General features: G+C 44.0%; 1 long non-coding RNA gene across 1 annotated transcript; it reads left to right on the forward strand.

The window, feature by feature from the left end:
* The first annotated feature begins 568 nt into the window (after window positions 1–568).
* Window positions 569–3,104, forward strand: LOC311434257. Its single transcript, XR_014691343.1, has 2 exons — window positions 569–724; window positions 1,513–3,104. It is a non-coding gene; the product is annotated as an uncharacterized lncRNA (long non-coding RNA).
* The last annotated feature ends 16,723 nt before the right edge of the window (window positions 3,105–19,827 follow it).

Genomic DNA, 19,827 nt, shown 5'->3' on the forward strand with positions numbered 1-19,827 from the left:
TCTGTGGGATGAAGGGTGTCCATTCTCCAGAGAAAAACGAAGTGTGACCAGAGTAGGAGATTGTGTGAGGAAGGCCGGAGACGGGGCATGCTTCCAGCCCCTGCCCAAGCTGGGCAGAGGGGGCAGGTCCCAGCCCGGCCACTAACGCTGTAACTGCACTTTGTAGATTCAGAAATTCTTCCTCCGCGACGTCTTCCTCCTAATTACGCGTAATTCATCGCTCTGGACTTTGTTGTGTCCTCCCTTCAGCGAGGGAAGCTCTCTCCCAGGAAGCACCTGGGTCGAACACCAAGAGCGCCAGCAGGTAACACCCCGTCTCCAGCTGACACTGCCGTTTAGGATATTAAAAATTAAAAAAATAAAAATAAAAAAGGGAGAAGGAACAGCGTTGTCTCCGGCGGCACAGAGGCCGGGGGAGGGAGGGGACGTGCTGCCCGCCCGCCCGCCTCTCCGGCGGCAGCCGAAGGGGGCCGCCCGCGCCTGCACCCGCTGCGCTGTGCACCCGCCCGCCCCGCAGCCGAGGGCGGGAGGGGGCCCGGTAGGGGGGGGGTGCTCGGGGCCGGGCCGGGGGTCGCGGTGGCGCGGTGGCGCGGCGCGGCGCGGCCCCGTATGTAGGAGCGGCGGCGTGCGGTTCCTGTATCTGCACCAGGATGGCCGAGTGGTTAAGGCGTTGGACTTAAGATCCAATGGACGTATGTCCGCGTGGGTTCGAACCCCACTCCTGGTAAGTGACGTTTTTTTTCCGCAGCCACGCCAAATGCCCGGGGAAGGGGCCGGGGCCAGGCAGGGACGGCGCCCGGTGCGGGGCGGCCGCGGGGGAACGGGGAGCGGCGGCGGGGCGGCGGCGGGCGGAGACCCGGGGGCGGGCCGGGGCGGCTCGGGGTGGGCCGGGCCGGGCTCCGTGTGCTATCAGCGGCTGGGCCGCCCTTGCTTTTATTTATTTATTTTTCCTTTTTTTTTTTTTTTTTTTTTTTTTTAACGCCATAACTTCTGCTTAAAGTTGCCTCACGTCTTAATTTCTGAGAGGTTTTTTTTTTTTTTTTTAATTTTATTTTTTTAAAATTTCCTCCAATTTCCTTTATTTCCTGCTCCCGGGACGGTGCTCGGGGCTCGTGGCGCGCTGCCTGGGGGGCAGCCCTCGGCCTCCGTGTGCCCCACGGGTTGACCTGGCGGCTCTGAACGCTGCGTGTTTTCCTACATATTTCTCTGTCGGTTTTTGTGCCGTTCAGAGCACTTCGGATAACGTGAGGGCCGTATCACAGGCTGCCCGCGGGTTTTGCAGCCTGAAGCTGAAGTAACTGCTGCCTGCAGCAGGGCATGGGGGTGTCAAGGTGTCCTTGGTCAACAAGGTGTAGAGACATGGCTGGTACCCCAAACTGGGCCAGACGTTCCCCAAAACGTTAAGCAGAGCTTGCAAACCAGCCTCCTGCCTTCATTTTGTCTAGCAGTTGTTGTACGTGTCGCTGTGGTTCGTTTGCAGTAGCATAATTCTTTATCTGTTTGTTTCGACAGGGTAGTGCCATTGTATTCCAGCCTATTGAAAGTGCAAGATGTACAAATTAAGCCTAGACTGGCACACTGTAAAATATTAGTGTTTGTCAGAGTGCCCTCCTCAAATTAATACAGGTAAATATTGTTGTTCTCAGCCACTGTTCCCTATAATTTGAGTGGAAAAAAAACAATTCTAAACTGCCTTCAGTGCAACATGGACTGCAACACAAATACTTCAGACAGACTATTTCATTACGTGGTACATGTGATTATTTGGTGTCACAAATGTGGACAAGATATAAACACGGAAATACAAAAGTCAAGAGGAAATTATGGAGAGAAGTGTGGTCTGGTGGTGAATTTCTAGGAGATGCAGGTGCACATACTGTTTTTTGACTATTCCCACAGTTAAATCGTAAATGCAAAACTGCACTTTCTAGAACTGTTCATTAAAAAGCTGTGCTGACAGGTTCAAGTGTTTTATTAAGTAAACATTAATTCCTATTATTCATTAAGGTACAAATTAGTAAAAATGGGTGCATATTTGATTGTACATTTTACCTGTAATATTGTAATGGAAAAAAAGCTGCCCTTGGAAACCCACATCTTTGCATACAAATTGGGTAATACTGCCTGTGTGCTTATTTAGAAGCTCATTTCTACAGACAAAAAAAATTTCGTGTTGATTTTGTGGATGCAGTGCTGATCTTGAAAAGTTGGTCACAGCTACATCAGTTATGGGATGAATTGCTGGCAGTTAATCAGCATTGTAAGGAAGAAAAAAAAAAAAAGTAAAAATAATCACATGTTTTTCAAGAACACTAATTACTGACAAAAAAGCAGCCTTTCTATTAAAGCTGTGTAGAAGACACAGAGTTCTGGGTTGGAAATTTTTCTTATACAGGCCCAGCCCTTCCCATAAAAAAATTCTTTTGCAGGGAACTTCTCTCAGTCCTTTGGTGAAAGAGTGTTCCCTGCTTTCTGTAATGACTTGCTAGAGCACATGCAGATCTGGAATGGAACACAAAATTCTTGAACCTTTCCTACTCTTATGAAATATCCATAAAAATCTGCTGGCAACAACTATGTCCCAACCCCTTTCTTAATTTCTCCATAAAGAAGAGGATGATCTGCTGGGGTTATTGGTTTCTCTTTTATGTGAAATGACGGAATGGTGTAATGTGAATATGCCTTTGAGCTCTGGAGTTGACTGTAATTTTCATTTAAGATGTTTATTTTATCAAGCAGGTAGTTTTCTTTGTTCTTTATTAGTTTCCCTGTTAAAATCTCATGAATTATTGGTTGTTGCATTTGCAATTTGACAGTCTTATGTCACACATCGTGCTCTGGCCTTCAGTCAGAATGGGACTGCTTTCCATTGTATTCTATTTTGCAGATGTATTTTTCTAGAAAGGTAATTATCTATAGGATCCTTGCCTTATTTTATGAAGAAATTGGACAATATATATAGTGACTAATGCTAGAAACCAGAATAAGAGGAGAGCTTCTTATGAAGACAGTTTGATGCTACTCTACAGGACCAGATATTTTGCTACTACATGTTTGCTGTCTGATGAGGAGCCAGGAAATAAAAATAGATTTTTCAGAAGCAATCACTCATTTTCATGTTCCTCATTTCATAGTATCCATCTTGAGAACCTCAGACTTGATTTGCAGAAATGCAGAACTTTTGTGAATACAGGTGAAATTAATATAACACCAGTATTTTAAGCATTCTCTTAAAGAATTCATGTTACATGTTTCTGAATGAACAGTCAAAGTTACTGGAGATATTTGACACTAATCTTCCCATACCTCAATTTCCCATTTCATAAAATAGAAAAAAAATCACAGAATTTTCTAGGTTGGAAGAGACCTCAAGGTCATCGAGTCCAACCTCCAACCTAACGCTAACAGCCCTCCACTAAACCATATCCCTAAGCTCTACATCTAAACGTCTTTTGAAGACTTCCAGGGATGGTGACTCCACCACTTCCCTGGGCAGCCTGTTCCAATGCCTCACAACCCTTTCTGTAAAGAAGTTCTTCCTAACATCTAACCTAAAACTCCCCTGGCTCAACTTAAGCCCATTCCCCCTCGTCCTGTCACCAGGCACGTGGGAGAACAGGCCAACCCCCACCTCTCTACAGCCTCCTTTAAGGTATCTGTAAAGAGCAATAAGGTCACCCCTGAGCCTCCTCTTCTCCAGGCTGAACAAGCCCAGCTCCCTCAGCCGCTCCTCGTAGGACTTGTTCTCCAGGCCCCTCACCAGCTTCGTCGCCCTTCTCTGCACCCGCTCAAGCACCTCGATGTCCTTCTTGTAGCGAGGGGCCCAAAACTGAACACAGTACTCGAGGTGCGGCCTCACCAGAGCTGAGTACAGGGGGACGATCACCTCCCTAGCCCTGCTGGTCACGCTGTTCCTAATACAAGCCAGGATGCCGTTGGCCTTCTTGGCCACCTGAGCACACTGCTGGCTCATATTCAGCCGACTGTCCACCATCACTCCCAGGTCCTTCTCTGCCTGGCAGCTTTCCAACCATTCCTCTCCCAGCCTGTAGCTCTGCTTGGGGTTATTGCGCCCCAGGTGCAGGACCCGGCACTTGGCCTTGTTAAACTTCATGCAGTTGACCTCAGCCCATCGGTGCAGCCTATCCAGATCCTCCTGCAGAGCTTTCCTACCCTCAAGCAGATCGACACACGCACCTAACTTGGTGTCATCTGCGAACTTACTGAGGGTGCACTCGATGCCCTCGTCCAGATCATCGATGAAGATATTAAAGAGGATATCTTTCTATTAAATAGAGATAATAGAAATGCACCATTTGCAAAATGGGTTGCTATGAAGTAAGTACTTTTTATTTTTATTTTTTTTTTTTTGTGGAGAATTCTGGTAGACACTTAAGTAATCTACTCATGTTAGACAAGCCCATGAATGGAACATGAATGAATTCAGAAAATGCCGTGAAATAAATAAATTTTGGAGCCCCACTTTGAGGTGTGAAAATCTGGTGAAGTATCCAAAAACTGGTTAACCAGCAAGCACAACATGACATGTGCTGAACAAGGTGGGGGCCTTATAGGAAAACTGCAAGCCATAATTTAATTGAAAATTGTGTCTCACTTCATAAACAGAAGGGGACCAGATGAATAAGATGGCAACCTGTTGGTGAGGTAGTATTGAGACAATAATTCAGTATAATTTAAAAATTTAAAAATTTTTTGAGCAGCTGTCACTTGTTTTGCAGCTACGTTTTAGAGTGTTGTGAAAGCGTGTCCTTTGTTACTTCAGTTTCCATCATTCCCAGTGACAAGTACCTCAAGATGAGGAAAAGGGTGTAAAAAGGCTATGAAGTTCTTGTTCTGCTGCATAATGCTGTATTTAGGATGATCAATTCTTATTGTTATGGCAGACTAATTGAAAGTCTGTAAAGTCAGATCAGTCTCTGATGTTAGCAGGAGTAAACTGCATGTAAAGTACTTGGTAATTCTGGAATTGTTTACATTGTGGGCCTGCATGGTAATAAACAAGTAAATGGGGGGGGATACATCTATTTTTATGGATGTTCAAAATGCCCTTGTGCTTAGCACATTCCATCAAAATCTTTTGGCGTGCTTTAACCCTAACCACTATCACTGCCCTTGTCTGAGTAGTCTTGTTGGCAAAGAACTTCACCTACTTTACGTATGGTTGTACACTTAGTTAAAGTCATGCTATGTTATAATGCTGTTGGTGCGCCTCCTACCTTAATTTCTTTTACTCTTGTATTGCTTCCTATTTTCATTTTTCTTGTCGTTACAGAAGGACAGCATCTTCAGTAGACTCTGTTTCCTGGATTCTTGTTGTTCCTGTAACACTGGTCCAAAGATCGATTGTGTCAGTGTTTATATGTGTCTTCATACAGGTTTATTTTCAACAGCTGCCATTGCTGCTCACCTCTGTACTGCCTCTGATTTATCTGCAGTTTCTTAGAAACATTTCTATTGGCCTTGATAGCCACAGAAACCAAGTGTCATGAGCGATGTTAGCTAATTCTGTCTTCTTTTCCAAGGCATTACAACACATACTCTCAAACAGATCTTGCAACATTTTGTTGTTTAACTATTCTTCTTGGGTTCGATGAGCGAAAAGAAGAGATGTTCTGTTAGGCTACTTCAATTCAAGCAGCAAGCTCTGGGGCATCACCCTGCGATGGCTGGGAAACTCGGCCACCATGACCACAGCACTGTTGGAACAGAACAAGAGTCTGCGTGTTACTGCAGTGCAAAGCCCAGCGATTTATTGAAGTACTGGTGGAGGTCAGTTTACTCACATGACTGACAGGTGAGCCCTGGCAAGTCTTGTCATGGTCATTTAAAACATCATCACCCCCAACGTTATCTTATGTGTTGCTCTTCTGGAGTGACTGCATGCCTAACACAGCCAGCAGAGAGTGGGTGCCCACCCGTAGTGCCCGGTGCCTAGGCTCACAGCCACCTTCACTGGCAGAGCAGAGGGCAGTAGCTTCACACTGCAGTAGGGAGGAGTGCTCACTCTTCCTTTTGCCAGTTCTCATTAGGAGGAGTATGTGCAGGTGGTAACATTTTACATCAGCACAGCCTTATTACCAAGGGATATTTCTGAACGTGTTAAAAGACAGGTCTGTGCACTAGATTACCTCCAGTTTAGGAACATTTTCCCATGTGCCGGCTTGCTGTGTTGGCAGTAGCCTCTGGGAAAAGGCTGGAGCAGTCAAGTGATCATTTCTATCACAGCAGCAAAGTTGACCAGAGCACCTCCTGAATGAGGGGCCCTAAATGCCCTAAAGGGAAGGAAGCATAACGTGCAATACTATGGCTCAGATCTGTGGGATCCTAGGGCCTTGGCTTAAAGTATACTAATGTGCCTTTCTCTGGGATTTTTTGGTTGCATTAAAATAATCTAAATTAATTTGTTCTTTTTCCCTGTTAGGGAGGAGCTTTTGTCTGAAAACCACTGAAAATTTGCGTACTAGTGGAGATGGCCTTACATGTGCAATTAGAAAAATGCCTTCATTTCTCTAATAATTTTAGGAAAAGAATGCATTTTACAGGTTTCTTCATTTTTCTTCATTGCTTCTTCTCCTTCACCATCTGCCTGCCCATGACCCTCTTTCTGGGTTGGAAGTGCAATAGGCTTTTTCATTCAGACCTCATCTGCCTCATTTTTTTGAGCACTGGCTAAAGTGGTTCATGCAGTTCTTGGCAGAAGAGTACTCCCTGAGTGTGTGACTTGTTGGGTTTCTAACACCTGCCTCTTGCTATTTCATTGTTTGCTACAAACTTTTTCATAGGAGTGATGGGAAGCATGAATTGCATTGGTGGCTTTTGTTTTCCTACTAAATCCATGTTTAATGATTGGTGTGAGTATGCATTTTTGTTTCACGTGTCCTGTTTTCTATCTGCTACTATTTTCTGTCACACTCCCACCTTTAACTTTTTACATGCTCATCACAAAACAGATCAGCTGGTCTAGTAGCTAGCTGCAGTGGAAAGAGGCCAAGATGCCCTCTGCCCTGGCAGTGCTGTGCCTTCACACTGCTTCCCTCGCTCTTCCATTGCCAGGAGACAGATAACAAACAAACCAATTCATTTCCCATTGCTTCAGTCTAAAATACATTGCTGAGATTGCCTCCAGTTCCTCATTTCTCCACAGAAAAATTCTTATAACGAAAAGACTTCTGACAGGTTTTGGATTCCTTAGCACAGACAACGCAGATCAGCTAGCTGGCTTCGTTCAGCACAGAGTGGCAGCAGTTGGATGGCCACCCTATTGTTCATCTGGTCCAACACCCAGCTTGGAGCAGGGTCAGTTCATGCAGGCCTGTAAGGGTCTTGCCCATGTGGGTTTTGAGTATCTCCAAGCATGGAGACTTTCTGGGTAACCTGTGCTAGCATTTGATCACCCTCACGTTCAAAAAAGTATTTTCTTACATATTAAAAAAAATAGTATTGTGTTTGAAGTATTTTCTTGTATTGAAGCTTATCATAAACTTACAGATCCTTGATCTGTCTGCTCGTAAACTTCAAGTGATCATATGTTTTTTTAGTGCTTAGATTTCTGTTCTTAATCATCCCAAGATAAAATGAAGGAGCTACACATGCCACCGCATGTACTGGGACTCCTACTGGATGCATTGGTTTGCTGCCACGTGCATTTTACTGATGGCTCTGTTGAGTGAAAAACAAACAAACAAAAAAAAAACATGACCATCTAAGCAGGTGCTTAGTTTTAGATACTGAAAGCCATTCCTTGTGTTATTTTGTCCACATCAAGACCAAGGAAGTGCATTATTTTGTTGATAAATATGTACAGTTAGTTTCCTATCAGAAATGAGCACTCTTGTCTGGCTTTACCTTATTATTGGAAGCCAGAGGCCTGTTAGAACATTACTTATCAGAAGACCGGTATCACGATTCAGGTTCATCCTCTGCAAGGTTAGAGTACTGTAATTTGGTCTGAGTTCTCCTTTAAAGTGATCTGGCAGCTGTAGCATTAACAAATGATGTCTGTCCACTAAGCTGAGGGAATGTGATGCGACTGATGGCTCTCACCTTCATCACATGCTATTTTTTGTTACTATATTCAGAACAAATGATTGATTTACGTACTGCAACTTTTCTCTTATCATAGTATGTTGGATTATTTTTGGTGGTTTTGCAGGTTGCTTTGCTCTGAGAACAGCTGATTTCTTGACCAAACACAGCTTTATTTTTTATGTAGCTGGCTTGATAGCCATGGCTTCCACGATGTGTACTTTGACAGCACTGTGACACTGCAGGATATATCTATGGCAGTTAACAAATCCTATAGTGTTCTGCAACTGCAAACGAACTGAGACATGCCCAACCTGTTGTACTGCATTCATGCCGGTGACCTGCCCCAAAACATACTTGACACATCGGTAAAGAAGAGATACTGAAAACAACTGAATTCAGTTCTTGTGATGTCTCTGCCTGTCCACCTCCCCACCCCCACCCTTGAACAAAATATTTTCTACAGAAAGGAATGATTGGGTAGAATAAGAAGTTTGTGGTGTGAATGCACGAGCTATGTTTCTTTCAGAAGGTAAAGCAGTTCATGCCTTCCAATGTATAATACAGAGAAACACCGGGCATGAGATGAAGCTGTTGCTCTGTATGAAATTAACAGGGAGAGAGCTCAGCCATTGACACATGAATAAGGATATGCATGACAAAGAAGATACAGTATCCGGATGAAATATTAGTAAACTCAAGAGTGTTGGGAAATATGAGACAAGAATGGGATGGAATTGAGCATCTCAGACTTGTAGCCAACTTTTGCTTCTAGAGCATTTTATTGTGGTTAGAAGATCTTTTCTTATGCCAGTTTCAGTTACTTTTCTGGTAAGTTGTCTCAAGGAGGGATTTAAGCAGAGTTACGAGCACTCCTATTTTAGGTTGGGCTTTGCATAGCATGTGTAAGAGATCTTAACGTTCATGGGGGTAAGCCAAAAGGATCACCCAAAAGGATCTTCTATCAGTCCTGTTGAGCCAGAGTTAGAGGCAGTGCCTCACGTTTATCTGAAAGTCCATAACAAACTTGTCTTCATAACCACAAATGAGGCTGGATTATAATGTTAAATATCTCATAATGTTGTTTTATTTTTTTAACCAGAAATAATATATCAAGACCTTAACTGTCCGACTGGGATGTGTGTATTTTGCAATGTGCATTGTTTCCTTTTATGTACTATTTGTCATCAGCAGTGTTGGCATTACTGGTTCCCAGGTAGAAAGTATATTTTGATATGATTAAAGCATTCAACTTACTTTGCAAACAAAATATGTATGGTATTTCTGGAGGGAGACACTGGGAACTGACCAAGGAGTTACTGCCTGCTGTTCATCTGTAAACCGGTACTTCTGGCAGTGTCTTTGTGAGTCAGCATCCCCAAGCACCACTGTGTTAACATTTACAGTTACCTGCTCTGCTCCATATACATAGTTCTTTATTTCGCTGATTGTAAAAATTGAGTTATAAAAAATGTTTTTTTTTCAGCTTATTTTTCTAGCCATATGTTCAGAAAAAAAAAAAAAAAAAAAAAAAAGAGTAGCTTGAGAAAGTAATTTGGAGACCTTTATTTCATCTGTGCGAATATCCATGTTAAAAATAACTCAGTTAACTCTTAACAAGACAGCTGACTTCTCATGGAAGAAGTCATGGAAGGCACTTCTGAGGATACACCTAATTAGCTGTGCTGCTGCAGCCCATGTTTATGGATACAAATTCATGACTCCTGATCCTGTGACAGACTATGTAAGCAGATTGTTTATCACTGAAGTTCTGGACAGGCACAGAAGCTTGCTTGTATAATGAAAGTTACAGCGTCTGCACAATAGCTGTACACTTGAAATTGCTGTGCCTCAGCATCGCCTCCCTCTATTGATCTTCAAACCGGCACAAAATGAGATTGAAAATGTAAGTAGCTCAGGCCAAATTCCACTCTGGCCCTTAAAGAGGATAGGATTCAGCGGGGTTTCTAGTGGACGAGCAGGACTACAATATCTTTCCTCTCTCACATTTTAATCACGTTTAAGAGGCATCACAGTATAATGTGATCCAAAGAGAAGTAAATCTATATGGATAAAATAAAAATAGGCATAAGCAATTAGCCTCTGCAGAAAAACGAGTCATGGGTTATAAAGTCTTTGGAAAACCCTTCTGCAATAACACCAGCTTATTTAAATAATGGAGTTTCCTTTTGGGAACCCTATGGAGCTGCAAAGACTAGCCTGGCCATAACTTTATGCTAGGAATAAATTAAATACAGCTACAAACATTTGACTATTTGAAAAACAGAGGCCTGGTTTGCATTGATGAAGTAAAGCTGGATGTTCTATTTATTTATTTATTTGTTTGTTTATTTTGAGAACACTTGGATTATTTCCTCTGTGTTTTACAAAAAAGAAAAACACCCTAATATGTTTCAGGTGACTGTTGCATTCAGTATTTGAGCTCTTCTTTAAAAAAAAAAAAAAAAAAAAAAAAAAAAAGGAATTCAAAGATAATACGGCCCAATATAATTATTTGGGGAATACTTTGTTTATTTCCGGGACAAATATTATTAAATGAATTTGAAAGAACCAAGTCTGGGGGCTGGGGGTTCCTCTGCAAGTCACTGACCCTGGGCTGGACCATTCAAAGGGGCATCACAGCTCATTCCTCCTGGACCGTGCCATGGGCTCTCAGACACTGCAGCAGGGAGTTTGGTTCCTTGGGCTCGAGGAGAGGGGAGGAGAAGGAAAAGGAGCAGGTGTGGGAAAATGGGTTGAGACCGTGTCATGCTGTGAAGGGGTGGAAGCCCTGAAGTACCAGCTGCGACATGACAGCCTGCTGAAAGGACTGCCTGTACTGCAGAGCCCAGCCCGTGGTACTTGGCCCCGTGGTAAATGAAGGTCAGCGTGGGCTGGCCAAGGGCAGGAAAGGTCGGGCTCTGAACATACAAACGAATTAATGTACTGTACCACCCGTGAGAGGGGATCCTTCTCTTCCCCATTCCTTTCTTTTGAATGCTTGATTTATCCTTTCTGATACCTTGTGCCAAACCCCAGATTCAGTTTGTAGGTGCAGAGACAACTTGTGGAAGCAGTGAAACAGCTTACAGACAGCAGTGCTGCCCCCTTCACGTACACAGCCATTTCTGACATGAAAACGAGAACAGAGCTGAGCAGGGACCAGCAGGCTGGTGATGTGACTCTGTGCTTTAGGAGCTACGTGTCTGGGGTTCGACTATTGAATCATTCCTCTATTTCTCTGTTTGGTGTCAGAAGTGTATTTCTAACAAATAGAAAAGAGTGTGGAGTACAGGAGTGGAGTGTGGTTTGAAAGTGGGAAGCTGATGCTGGCATAATTGCCCATGATTTGGGGCTGTATGGCCACACATCGGGGGGCTGAAGGCTGCCTGTGCATTAAGAGTACTGGCACAACGTCTGGGAAGCGCGCAGAGCTTCAGGCGTGTCCCGCGTTGCGCAGAGCCAGAGAGCGGCCCCGGGGCTACAGCAAACCGGTCAGGCTCAGCCAGAAGTGGAACTATTTATGGAAGGTTGTCTGTTTTCTCTTGTGACTCGAGGATGTTGTCTCTTGTTCACCCAGGCTCGGAGCCCCGTCACTTTGCAGTTAAATATAGCTTTCCCAGGTTTTCCGATCAACTGTTTTCCCAGAGGAATGTCTGTTCCTGGCATCTAGCCCTCTTTCTCTGTCATACCAAAACTGATCTGGCTCACTGAGTGTTGGTGGCCTCTTCCTGGTAGATGACCAGCAGCTTAACGATTGCCAGCCACCAGACCCCTCCTTTCTGCCATCTGATCGAGGGCTTTGTGGTTCAGTTGATCCTACACTTCCCAATGCTCCATGCCTCCTAGTCTCTTCCTCCCAGTCCTTGCTCTAATCCTGAAGTACCTTGCCGAGTGCAGAGGGATGGAGGAGGTTTGCCTTGTGAGCAGTCTGAGGCAGGTGGTAGCAGGGATCGCAGAAGCGAGGGCATGCAGGAAGGCTGTTGTCATGGCATATGACAACTACATGGGCCCAATTTTCCTATGCCTAATTGTCAAGGACATCTAAGCGCATGTGCCAAAGCTGTCAAGATCAAGTGCTGTTTTGTATATGCTCTGCAACTTAGGCAAATGTTGTACTTGAAGGGAAATGTTTTCAGGACTCTAGACTAAATAACATCTAAATGGCATCTTAAACATAGATGTTCAGCACTTTAACTTCATAATTAGAAAGTGATAGAGGTACTATAAGAAACACCTTTCTTGCATGTTTTCCTTCATAGAAGTTTGTTATCATTGAAAAAACTTGATTCCATGTCACTGAGTCCTCAAACCAAGCCCCACACTTGCATAACTTCTTGAATTATTCAGAGCTGCAATACACTTAGATGCAAGTGCAATACTTAGTGCAAGTATTTCATGGCTAACAACATTTAGCTGTTGTCTCTTAAGTTGTGTTATTCTCACTCAGGTCAGAGAGATCAAAGGTTGGGCGTTTTCAGGGATTTGGCACTTTTAGATAAAACAGGGTGCATTCCATGCACGTCCAGTCTGTAAAGATAAGGAGGGAGGAATAGGGTAAAACCCTGGTATCTCTGTGGAAAGGACAGTCAGGATGCAATTTGCATGAGTACCATGCATGATAGTCATTTGCATTCCTCAGCTTACCTTTGTTTTTGTCTTCTGCTTGTAATAAAGCCTTTTGCACTTATTATTTGTATTGATTATATGAGCATTTGATGCCTGCTGCTTTGAAGATCTTGTCATTAAAACAATTGCTTCCTGAACATTTCAGTTCTTCAAGCAGAGTCCTATCCATGATTATAGCTTTTGGGGCTTTAAACTGAAGTTATTTTAGCATATGGCAACAGTATTTGATAGTTTCCTCTGGGAATCCCACCCACCGTGTTAGCTGCAAACAGCTCTAAGAAGAAGGCTGTTCTCATTGTTTAAGCACTTGCAGTGCTGTCCCACCCAGCCTAACCTCAGCTTGAAATGACTCCTAATCCGTGAACTAAGTAAGCAGTGAAGCTATATGTCACTGTCGCTCTGATTTAAAGGTATTTCTTCTAACCACGATAGTATTTAACTTCCTAGATTTTATTCTTAACAAACATACAATCATATAATTATAACAAAGACAGATGTTCAGCCCGTTGTACTAAAGAAATGTGCTGCTGACTTGCTGTGAAAGGGTGATAGAGATTTCTGCTAGTTCAATCAAATAAAATATGGAACATGACAGGGTACTTTTCTTTCCTAAGTGAGATAGAAAATCGGCTTACATTAGGTAAAACATTAATGGCAATTTCACTGAAATGAAATCTTAATGCTGCAGTTCTATCTACACTGTAATTTAAAGCCAGGAGCCATTCTGGCAATTCATCCTAGCATGATAGAAGAACTATTTTAAAAGAGTATCAATTTCATCATACATTTGCATGGATTGCAAAATTCAGAAGAGTTAGGTTATCCCATCATGATAATGCAAGATTTTTTATCTGACAAGAATCTTTAGATGATTTCTTCCATAATGCTTTTTCCCCTCATTTCCGTACTGCTGCTGCTAGTATTTTGTACCTAATGTTCTTCTGTCACGAAAGCAACTGCTTCTTGACTTTTTGTGCCTGAACACTTGCCCACCTTTTCTGAGTGTATTAGTTGGTCTAAAGAAACCTATTGCCCCTCTCTTCAAAACTTGCTAACCTCTTCTATCATTAGAGTGACATCCCGGTGACAACACTAGTATTACAGATACCTTTCTGTGCTCCACACCCCAAATAACCCATTATCGTTTTTGCTTAAGTATACTTCTGTCCTTAAGTGTGCCAAGTGTGGTTAATAGAGGTGGGTGACATGGATTCAGTGCTATCCTTTTCATTTGATACCTCCACCTCCAGGGGAGCCTGATTATATTCGTACTAAAAATGGTACAGGTGGGGCATGCTAATACCAGAGAGTGTAGCTGGACTCATTGCCTACAGATAAATAGAGAGAGAGTGAAAAGGCCTGTTCCAGTTCAGAGAAATCATAGGTATCTGGCTCCTCTGTAGAATTAAAGAAGCATTTAATAATCTATGACAGAAATAAGAGCTTGTTATCAGCTGATAATATTGCACTTTCTCTCCCCTCACATACACCAGCAACCAGGTGGATGGAAGCAGTGGCCCTTCCCTTTTTTTTTTGGAAAACTTGCTCTGTCCTGGGCAGCCCAGCTGTTTGACAGCTCCAGGTTGGTATCTAGAGCTTCATGTGGGATTCTGCTGCCTAAACGTAGCCATGTGGTGCCATCTGAGATGCCTCAGCTGCCTTTGGGTGTCTCATCAGCCCCATAAGTCAGAGCTGTTTTCATATGGCTAAACAGGACATGGTACCAATGTGTAGGTTACTAAATCCTTTTCCTTTCTCTGAAAACAGCGTGTGAAGACAGGAACAGTTTGAGGTCACCTCCACTGGTTTTGCTACTTGGCTCAGTTTAGCTGTCTGCTTTGGGCTCTCCTCTCTCTTATACTTCTTCCATGTTATAGTTTTATGCTTGAGTGGGTTTAACAGTGGCCAAAGGGGCAATGCTTTTTCCTTCTTTGCCCTTAACATTGCTCTCCCTCTGCTGCTCTTTGTGCTGAAGCACTTTGCTTCTTTGGAGTAAGCAGAAAAGCAGTGCTGGAGAAACAGACCCCATGGGGACACGCACGTGAGGAAGGGAAGTGTCTGGTAGCTGGCAGCTGCCCTCTGGCTCAGCCATACCATAAAACCACTGCCTTTATGGGCACCCGCCTGGCCTTGCAAGTTATCTCCTCTTTTGCTCTACAAATCCAAAGTAACTGAGCTGTTGAGGAACAATGCAGATCACAAAGGCCATAAAAGACAAATATCATCTGAAGATAAAGCATGCACAGTCAAGAGAATCGGGGCTGTGAAGTTTGCAGCGAAGATTAAATGATTCAGAAAGCGGCCCCTTTGAGGACACATTGCAACATATGGTCTTTGGAGAAATCAATCCCCTGGAGCCCCCTGGCTAGACCTCCTCAGACTAAACCTGAGAGTCTTCCTGTAGATAAAGGGCTCTGACAGCGGGCTAGACCTCTGAAAAGCCTCTTCACACCGATGCTGGAAGTACAGATGGCTGCAGGAACACCACCACCCGCTGGTTTCTCTTTCTGGTGGTAGAGCTGGTGACTGGCCCTGCTGGAGACCCTATACCCCACTGCTGAGGGGAACCAGCAAGGCTACTAGGGCATGTGGCAAATTCAGAGTCTTACAAAGTGTTTGGGGCTCTCTCCCCGGTCACTTTCTGCCTGTCCTGGTGCAGGAAGGTGGATGGTTTCCAGTTGAAACAGCCGATGGAAAATTCCCACAAAGGAAGAAAAAATAGAGGCTTTTTCTTCTGTAACGGTGGGCTGGAGCCAAACCTCATAAGGTTGGGGCACGGGGTGGTGTCCCCACTGTGCCTGTGCCCCATGAGAGACACAGGGGTGCTTCTGTCAGGCTGCTGGGTGGTGAACTGGGGATCCTCACTGCTCGCCTGGGTGTGCCTTTCTCACTGCATCAAGTGAACATCAGAAAAAAAATGGAGCTTAACACCGAAAGCAAGCTGAGCATGGAGTGTTTGGAGGGGAGGCCCCATAAGGAGAATGCAGAGTAACTGAATCACTTCGCCTCCCACTGAAATACTCTACAAATAAAGTTGTATTGTTTAATTATAAATCGCATGCTGGGATGATGTGATGCTGAATGTATACAGGGGAGAGCACTCCAAATCGTTACCTTAGGTATTAGTGACAGCTTGGGCTGAATTTGAAAGTGTATCCTAAAGGTGAAAAGCAGTCCTTGTATTTACAGGATTTCTGAATCCTCTCTAGGACTTGTAGGCTCCCTCAGTCATTGTTGAAAAGGTTTTGTTTCCCTTCATTTTTCACATTCTAATTTGGAAACATTTCTTTCCCGTTGCTAGTGCTACCAGGCCTCTGTTTGTTGGTCGCCATTCCTAAAAACAAATCTGGGCTTAGACTTCCATGGGAAAAAGATGTGGAGTAGGGAAAAGGAGGAAGGCCCTTCAGAAAATTTGCGGCATTTGATGATGTTACAAATGAGGCCAACAGCTGTTTTAAAAAGAACTATTCAACTGGTTTATTTATGTCAGAAATAGGGGAGGCCAACGAAACTCGTGCCCACTTTGTTCTAAGGCTCAGGACGTTCTGCTGGTCATATTTATTCGCCTGCTGCCTGCTTTATCTTCAGCTGGTGTCAGTGGAGGTTTTTATAATACCCTGTTTCTTTCACTCTGTTGCTCTGAGATGTCAGTGTAGCTTTGCACTTTGGATATTTATAAATAAATCACTAGTCTCACAAATGAATCATCTATTGTTTGAGGTGGGCAGAATATTTTAATGGCGCATAAATTCAGAACCATGATCTTTAAGCGTTAGCTTTGTATTTTGGCCTGCTGTAGCTACAATTTATGTCCGAGCAGGTACAAAGAAGAAATACGACACAAAGCCTGGCTGACCTGCAATTATAACCGAGACATGTGCATCCTTACTAGTATTATTCATGACTCTTGGTGTAAATGTAGCACAGGGGAGCCGCATTCTTCAGCAGCAGAGGTGCTAGTCCTGCTTAAACACAGCACTGAAACTGCCCAAGGCTTTTATCTGACATGAAGTAACAAATGGAGGTAGGTAGTGGAGTGCAAGGGTATGTTATTAGGTGAAGAACTGCTCCTCTCTCTGGTTTTCCAGCTGTGTCAGCTGGTCCTGTAAGGCTGCTCCTACTCCTGGTGAACCTTGCTGCAGGCACACCTGGAGGCAGTCTCACTTGCAGAACCTCTCCTTCACTATTTGTCGCCATGGCAGGCTCTGGCCACTGCATGACATCAATTTTGGGGCCTACTGTCCCATTCCTAACCAGAATATTGTATTAGTTCTCTGTGTGTTGCATTAAGAACACATAACTGGGGCTTCTCTGTTTCTTTTTGGCAAAGATAATCCTTTGGGCTCAGCAGTGCTCTGAAAAGGCAACCAAGGTTTTGCCTTTCTCTTTTTAGAGCGGGACATACAGGACCAATCACGTACCTCATTCCACACTCAAAATAGCAAAGCTTTTTCTGTGGAAAAGTAAACTCCCCCAGTTCCTGAGGGAAAAATGACTACTAAATAGTGCTGTGTGGACTTCAGTACCATGCATACGACTGCGAGGACAAGCTTCAAGGTACAAAAGGATGAATTTAAAGATTGCTTAAGAAGAAGTCAATGGATGTGATAGATTAAACAGGAGTAAAAGCATCCAGATAATAAGAAAAAAGATGTGATGCTTTCTGTTTTCCCCTGCCTCTCTTCCTCCCTCTCACTGTGCAGAAAAAACAGCTCAGTCCTGCTCCAACCCCTCATTTTGAGGGCAGCACAGTCCAGTGCTGCTCTTTTCCCTTTCCTGTGCCTGCTGTTGTCCTACTGTTTACTGTCCTGCTGTTGTGCCTTTTCTTCAAACCGCTGCCAGCACCACCACGTTGGCTGAGGATGGGTTGAGAGGCAGGATTGGATGCGCCGGGAAGGCAGAAGCACACGTGGGTGTGGGACATAGAGGAGCCTGGGGTTTTAGGGCCCCTGGCTCAAATGAGAGGTCTGTGTGCTCTTTGAGTCCCACCCAGGGATTCAGGGGATTTAATGCATACAGGTGTTTTAAACAAGCACAGTGATGAAAGTTGGGGTGAACCTGCAGGGCTCCTCGCTGAGAACTGGGCTGCTGTGGTCAGCAACTTCAGTAACACTCTCCTGTGAGCATCTGCTCCCATAGCCCACTGCAGACTCACTTAAACCTTTTTTTTTTTCTTTTTTTCTTTTTTTTTTTTTTTTCTACTGCACCCCGTTACTTCACATCCCTTGTCATTTCTGTTCTGATGCTGGCAATGTTTTGCCAGCATCAGAACAGAACTGGTGATTGCTACTTCAGGGCAAGGATGGATGATTTTATGTTTCATAACAAATATTTCACAAGATTTGCTAAAATTCAGTTTTGTTTCCAGCTAGTTTTCATAACTGTACAATTGCTTTACTGCTGTTTTTTTTTTTTTTTTTTTCCATGTCTGCAGCATTGTATTTCAGACTAGATTTAAACTCTGAATATGCCAGGCTTGGATACACTTGCATTTTAAACGTACATTTGTCCTGACAGTGGTTGCATTTGCTAGATGACTTTCAGAGAGGTCTAAAACATCCCTTCTGCCCCGGCACAGACACTCGCTCTCGGGGTGAGGGCCCTGGCTGCTCCGTGTTTACGCACTGTCTAGCGTAATGGAATGGGTCCCGGCTGAGCCCTTTGGTACTACGGTGCTATAAATAACACAGCCTTCGTGTACCTGGCAAGTGTTTTTGAGCTTACTCCCTAAGTGCTTCGAGCATAAGTGCTTGGATATTATGTTACAATTATGTTTTAATGGCATAGCAGAGTGGACGCTGTAAGAAGAATCTGGATCTTACGTGCTTGGAAAGTTCTGTGAATGTGCCGGTGAGACTTTATTTCCCCAGATGCCGAGTGCGAGGTCTTTCCTCACAAGGACAAGCACTAGCATTGTTCCCTTTATAAACAGTTGGCCTCTGCGTGTCACCTCCAGTTAGATACAGCAGTGATGCATTCAGCTTTTTTTTTTGTGCTTCCCTCATTTTCTTTTGACAAAAACCCCAAAAAAGGCCTTTTTCAGAGTAGGAAAATTGTTCAAATCATCTTTTCATTCAGTTTTGTGGTCTCTTTCTTCATTTCAGTGATTAAGGACTTGGCAGGGCTGGCCTTCTTTTTTGGTTTGGAGGATAGCTATGGTCTGGAACATCCCAAAATAAACGATGTCCAAAAGTTTCCTCTTTGTCTGCTGTGATTTCAAAGCAATTTTCATGTCTCCGTTTGGGGGACTGCCTAATAGGAGAAAAAGGAATAATAATTACTGCCCGCAGAGACTCTAGCACAGCAGTTATTTAACTAGCTGCAAAATAATTTAAGGAACTGGCAAACGTCTCTTAGAAAAACCCCAATTCCCTGAAGAGCTACAGACTTTGAGCCAGACCCTTCACTTGAGCAGGGCACACAGCTCTCAGTGCAGTGGGGCCAATGTGCCTAGTGGGGGAAGAGCAAGCGCGGCCCTCGCAGGCCTGCTCAGCCCAGGCATGAATCTCGTGCCCACCTGGCTAGCCTGGAGAGCTGGGTTGCTCCTGCAGAGCAGACCCTTCCAAACTCTCCTGACAACTTATATCAGCCTGCTTGTCCCTCTGTGAAGCCACAGCACTTGCTGGGTTCAGCCCTCAGTCTCGGGCCTGGCCTCGCACTGCAGGCACAGGGCAGCCCTGAGGGAGCGGGTGGCCTGCAGGTGTAGCCACAGGGAAACAAGGTGCTGTGAAATAAACTAACTAAATTAGTCTGTGACTATAAAATGATACTTGATATCTTCCATCAAAGGAGCATCCATTTACTCAGAATTAGAAATTTATATAGGCATTCATAATGTCCAGATCGAATGTTATCGTGGTCACTGTATTTTAGTTGAAAGCCCAAATCCTTGTCATTTCAATGAAAACAAAACAAATTTCAAGGCCAGACTGAACAAAGTTCAAAGCCAGCCTGGATGGGGCCCTGGCAAAGCTGATCTAGTGGGTGGCATCCCTGCCTATGGCAGGGGGATTGGAATTAGATGATATTTAAGGTCCCTTCCAGCCCAAGCCATTCAATGATTTCTATGACTCTATGATATCAGTGTTAGTAATTAAAAGTTACTTGGGCTTTCAGTACATTAACAAAACTACTTGTTTTGAAAGTATAAGG

Source organism: Aythya ferina (assembly GCF_964211825.1).
Source record: "Aythya ferina genome assembly, chromosome: 3".
Classification (NCBI taxonomy): domain Eukaryota; kingdom Metazoa; phylum Chordata; class Aves; order Anseriformes; family Anatidae; genus Aythya; species Aythya ferina.